Source organism: Lottia gigantea, assembly GCF_000327385.1.
Source record: "Lottia gigantea unplaced genomic scaffold LOTGIsca_8, whole genome shotgun sequence".
NCBI classification, from domain to species: domain Eukaryota; kingdom Metazoa; phylum Mollusca; class Gastropoda; family Lottiidae; genus Lottia; species Lottia gigantea.
Genome location: NW_008710662.1, coordinates 4422416 through 4429136, shown reverse-complemented (window position 1 = coordinate 4429136; position 6721 = coordinate 4422416).

The window sequence follows — 6721 nt, the reverse complement described above, 5'->3', positions numbered from 1 at the left end:
TATAATTAGACCAGTTCATGTGTTAATCAACTTGCGAAGATTTGATCTAAACTTGACACTTTGATCGTATTTCCAAGTCTACAGCGTGGTAAAGACAAAGTGATAATGGAGATTGTAGCTAGATAAATGTAGTCAAGTTGATTCCGCTGAAATCTGTTATTAAGGACAGTTAATTAGCTTTCTTAAGTAGAGAAGTTAATGATATCTTGTAGGTGTTTGCTTGCACGTCACAAAGTCTTTTCAAGTATAACAATTTATATTAGCTAGAACCGATACTATTATTCTGACCATTGACAAGGTCATTTCCGTCAATTATTGTGTGTATGAGAGACAAAAGTCAGTAGGTATTAACAGTTAACCACAGGCACAAAGTTCTCATAACCTTCACCGGAAATATCTCAAGGTCAGATTGCTGACCACTGTGTTTTATGTCCGCACCGAGAATGCAACACAAGGGACTCTAAATCCAACTACTCTTATGATTTATTCCATTTGACAAACACTGTAGCCTACATTATGACATACAGTTCTAATAAATGTAATCTAATTTGTGGTAAAATCTTTCGAGCTGTAACGAGTATTCTTCACGTTTTTTGGCAAGGACAAGAGTTATATATTTTAAAGGAATACTACCTCTAAGAATGAAAAAAAAAAGTAGATTTCAAAATTCTTCAAAAGAGTTTATATTCATCTTTGGACCTACCCTGAGCCATAACTGACATTGTTAATTGGCTATAACCCGATTACATCGGCTTAAGTGTACTATGATACACCCAGTAATCCTATTGTTCTCAAAATCCATTTTTTTGACAAAATTCCCACGAAGTCACCGTTTTTGGTTTCTACATGGTTAATTAAGACCCAAGCGGTGACTTCGTGGGCATGAACCGAATATACACGTATACTCTTGGAAGCCACGTTTGAGAAGTTGAATTTGTGTACATTCTAAGAGTTAATATCCTTTTAAAGCCCAGATTAAATTAATAATCTTCAAATGTCAAGATCTAAAATATGATATACATTAACATACCATTAAATCAAAACTGAAGTATGTATTGCATACACAAACCATAGTCTAAGTGTTAGGGCATTAAGTCAAAATCAAATCAGTCATTAAAACATTAGGGGAATTCCACAGATGCGAAATATCGCAATTTAAAACCGCTAAGCTAAGCTGAATTGAGATCAGATCAAAATTTCAGCCTTATTCAAAATGTTAACAGACGTTCGAACGCCTGGAAGATCAGTGTGACGACATTACTTACTGGCTATGTAGGCGTGTATATATAAAAACCATTGTTTTCAATCATCGACTTTTTCAGAATGTCAAGTAGATATTTATTCAAAGCAGAATTCATTGACAAGAAATATGTATCATATCGGATGGATAGAAGGCTGTGTGACGTCGTTTGCGCTTGATGGGGATTGGAAAATATGATTAGTAACCATTAATATATGGTTAAACACTCCCTGGCTTTGTTTTTATTTAATTGTTAGAATCAGTAAAACTCTTTCGCTCATAAGGCCGGAAGCCATGGGGGTGCTTGGGGGTAAAATCTTTGTTATAAAACAAATAATCCTGAGCCTTAAATTCGTCGGAAAATGTCAGGAAATCGCGTTTCCGGGCGTCTGATTCTCAAAATTTTCTAAGCGACACACCTCAGACCGAATACAAATAATCTTGAACCCTAATTTCGTCGGGAAATGTCAGGAAATAACGTTTGTGGCGACTATTTCTAAAAAATTTCTAAGCGGCATTATACTACAGACCCTATACAAATATATTGAACCTGAAATTCGTGGGAAATGTCAGGAAATCGTGCTTCCGGGCGTCTAATTCTCAATATTTTCTAGGTGACAACCCTCAGACCCTATACAAATAATCTTGAATGTTAAATTCGCTGGGAAATGTCAGGAATTTTCGTTTCCAGGCGTCTTATTCTCAAAATGTTTCTAAGCGGCATACAACAGACCCAATACAAATAATCTTGAACGTTAACTTCGCTGGGAAATGTCAGGAATTTTCGTTTCCAGGCGTCTTATTCTCAAAATGTTTCTAAGCGGCATACAACAGACCCAATACAAATAATCTTGAACGTTTACTTCGCTGGGAAATGTCAGGAATTTGCCTTTCCAGGCGTCTTATTTTCAAAATTTTTTAAGCGGCATACAACAGACCCAACACAAATAATCTTGAACGTTAAATTCGCTGGGAAATGTCAGGAATTTTCGTTTCCAGGCGTCTTATTCTCAAAATGTTTCTAAGCGGCATACAACAGATCCAATACAAATAATCTTGAACGTTAACTTCGCAGGGTAATGTCAGGAATTTGCATTTAATTCTCAAAATGTTCTTGTGGTGGCCCCTCAGTTCATATACAAATTAAACTTAAATTCTACAGGGAATGTCCGGAAATCACGTTTCAAATTCTCAAAAAAATTCCTAGAGGAGGTCCCCATACTTAAGAAAATCGTGTTTCAAGGCTTCCAAGTTGCGTCCTTGGCAGCAATAAGAGATAGCAATAACTCTATAGAAAGCACCACTTCACAAAGTTTTCCGGAAAGGGAGGAGGGTACCTAAACGGCCTACCTAAACGGGCCTGTCGTTCATCCTGAGCGTAAAAAATGCATGTTATCGCCTGACATTCCCTTTTTCCCCAAATATCAATTTAACACAACACTGAGACTATGATTAAGACTGTAAAATAGCTGGACTCACTTGATTCCTTACAACCAGATTCAATTAAGTTATTTTTAGTAGATTTCAACAGGGCAAGAAATTATCTTTACGCTGTGGTAAACCGGGTGAATGGATATTGTTTATAGATACTATAAGATGAGTGGTTATGTTTAAGAGTGTAATTAAGACATTGTGGAACTTCTTTTTTATGTTCTGGGAAGCATTATCAATATCTTACTACGTCATTGGTCAGAATTTGATAGGCTTTTCATGGCGAACATAATGAGAAGTAATTTAATGTTAATCGATTATCAAGTCTACCCAATATAAGATAGCGTGTTTCTGAACTAAGTAGACCAAAAACTCCTCTAGATAGAAGAAACTTCCTGTTATTACGAAAATATAAACAATCTGTACTGGATAGATTCATCATCTGTAATAGTCAAATCAATGATTGGGTCTTTTATCTGTTTCAGATCAGAAGGAAGACAGTAACCAGTCAGATTTCAGATTTCGGGCTGATGAAAGGCGACGTCCATTAACTTGTACAAGGTCAACGACTAGAATGATTTCAAAAAGTTACATTTCAATATAGTAAAATTATTATTGCGAAAAGTTTATCGTGCTAATTAGGAAACGATTAGCCTGTTTAAAGATCAAGGGATTTCAATTCGCAGCACAAGGATACAATATTTTTCAAACCCATGTTCATGTTTTAACAAAATGAGATTTATTTTGAGTAAAAACTACTTTTTACCAATGAATTGTCTGTCACATTTGGACGGATTAAGCTAATTCATATGTAAAAAATAGAATCTTAATCTGTCTATAAGATAAAAATAGCAAATATAGTGTAGAGGTTTGTCTCGCAAGTTAATAAGATTCTTTTATAACTCTAGACATTTCCTTGGAAGAGAACTGACAAGAAATAGCTCACAGATAAGTTCATCTATTTTCTAATATCATAGTGTTTGATTTTTAATGTCATAATCATATTTTGTCTTTATTTGATAAATATTTCTAAAGAAAATGAGATCTTAAAGGATTAGACTGAAATAGTTCCTGTAACGACCAGTATTGTGTAAATATGTCAAACTTATAATGAATGGATGGCGTGGTGGATTAAACTGGGCTCGCTTGTTTATTTTTAGACATAGCTTCACTTTACTTTTCCATTTACGTTATAAAGAGTTTTCTTCTCATCCGGTTCCTGGAATTTAATATTTCTTATTGATAGAAAATATATTCAGACTTTGTGTGTTACTACATATTAAAACTGAACAGCTGGGATCCACTAGAGGAACTGTCGTTGTCCTCAGAGAATTTCTTAGTCCCCTTGAGATTTGTATAATCTTTTTGTTTCTTGATATATCAAGCTTCCTTACTTTAAGCTTTCCAATTAGTTGTGAAGAATTAAAACAATAAGCCTTGATGATAGATATTCGCAACAGATATTTATTTTTTGCTTTCTAAAGTATAGTGTGTTCATTCATTCAATTTTCGTTATATATGTTATATATGAATCTTTTGATTCTGGAAGGGGAGAGGGTACCTTAACTGACCCAATTCCCCCCCCCCCCACCCCCTTGACCTTCCCTTTTCCCCCAAATATCAATAAATTACATCTAGCAAGGTAACGTAAACCTACAAGCTATTGCCATTTAATGCCTAATAATACAATTTGACTTGATTTGACAATAAGCTAACTAATGCAAGTTAGGTAGGCCTAAAACTATTTGACCAACCCTCGTTAATGACCAACGTTCATGTGTATCAAATCTGTAGGATATGAGTGTAGGATATGAGTGATAAGCCAGATTCTAATAACCGTGTAAGAATCGTACGCAATTAATCATTTTTAGACATTAGACATACTTGTGTATACAATTATAATCATTCCAAAAATTTATTGTATCGTTCTGTCATAAAAATGTGTCGGCCAGCGATGAAAAGACGAGGTGTAATATTTCGTTAGTTTCCGTTAAATCGTTCAAGAATGCTGAAGTTGACCTTACAACTCTCAAGAATACAGTGGTCGAACTTACATCTTTCAAGAAAAGCACGAAGACATATTAATTGATTATGCCAATATATTGCAATACAAAGTTAAAAATTCATTTTCGAAAAATGAAAGTTTCAATGTTGATTTTTAGATTGTTGTGAAATAATATTGAAAAGTAAACTATAAATATCATTACTTTGTAATTAGATTTTGTGATTTTAGAAACGGATATTTTGTAATTATGTAATGTTGAAATATGACTTTGTAAAGTCGACGCCTTGTTTTCAAATTTGACTTTGTGAATTCCTTTTGGCAACGATCCCCCTCCATAATTTTCGGGAGTTGATTTGGGGTTTTTAATATCTAAATAATTTTCAGAATTACTAGGGACGAAAATAGCAAAATTCCTTCAAAAATACTTCAAACTAATACTTTCACTTTCTATTTCTATATAATTATTTTCTATATAAGGCAACGTCTCAAGAAAAGACTAGTCAACATTTTCACTTTCCAACTCGGGTAATCCTTTACACAAATGGATTTGAGGGCTCAAATGTTGAGAATAAGCTGTGAACACTATTGCTGATTATCTTGGTTAAAAGGTAAAATGTATTCCCGTTTCTAAGTCAGGCCTACAATTGATCGAACATGCCTTTTTAACAAAAGACCTATCAACTGGTAAGTTGTTTTAAATTCTTCATAATCTGGAGACTGTTCAAAATGTAACACAGCCATATACACGTTAGATCCGTTAAAATGTTTGTGTCTGTTGAACTTCAGCTATTTGTCATAAGACAGATCACCATTCTGTTGAACTATTATTTTGACTCGAGTCTTTCAAAAATATTCGTTTGATTTCACTCCACAAAAATATGAAATCATTTAGGCTCATATATTTTGGGAGTAAAAACCCATATCTAGATATTACAAGCTAATATAGCTAAATCAGTTTTTCTGACAAAAGAAAACTTATGGAATTACATCACAATCTTATGATTTTTTATATCTAATTTCAAGATGACGTCTAAAATGGCTATCGTGTATCAGAAATTAAATATTTTCGCTAATACGCGTCCTATAATTACAAATAAAGCTTATAAATATTCTGTAAGTATTCTGACACATGGGAACCAATGGAATCATCAAACGTATGCCCTATTTGTCTTATTTCAAGATGGCGTCAAAAATGGCTAATTTGTAGTAATAATTGAATATACATGGGCGTTAGCCTATAATTACAAACAAAAAAATTAAATTTTCGACAAAAGAAAACTTGTGAAATCATCCGATTGAAACCAAACTTAGGCTTATGTTTCATATATGTCTTATTTCTAGAGGTCCAAAATGGCCACTGCTTACACTCATTTCGCCACTGTAATCAATACAATGATATGGGAACTCAATGTACAAGAAGATACATGTTTGATTGAAGTGAAGTACATGGAAATGAAAACATAAGTGACTGACAACTAGAATGCACAAGATGACTAATGAAGAGATCGACAGGACATCTTATTACGGAAAAAATAGCTGTCGTTAGTTTTCAAAAAGGAAAAAAGAAATCATTTGAAAAGCTTGAAGCCTTTGTATTATATAGGAAGTTATAAAACAGACAAATGCATTAATTTTATGCAGTTTTTACAATGTTGGTTCAACTCCCACTTTGACAGCTTTTATGTTCACAGAGATAATACACTCCTTCAATAGATTCCATATTAAATCACATTATTTCTACATTAAAAACTTGATAGTGGATTCAAGCTTATCAATTTGATACCAGTCTCTTGTCATCAACGTCAAATAGTTTATAGCTTATCATAGACTCCTTGAAAACCACAGGAAGTTCAGCTCGGATATAAACCTCCATAATTGATCCGATGAAGACCAATTTAATGTTAGAAAGTTCGATGATGCTCAAAGATTCAATAGAATTTGACAGGAAGGAAGACATTACTTTAAAAACTAGAAACTGGCAGATGGAATGGAAATGTCATAATGAAGGATTCCCATCACGTAAGACCAACGTCAAATAATTCTCC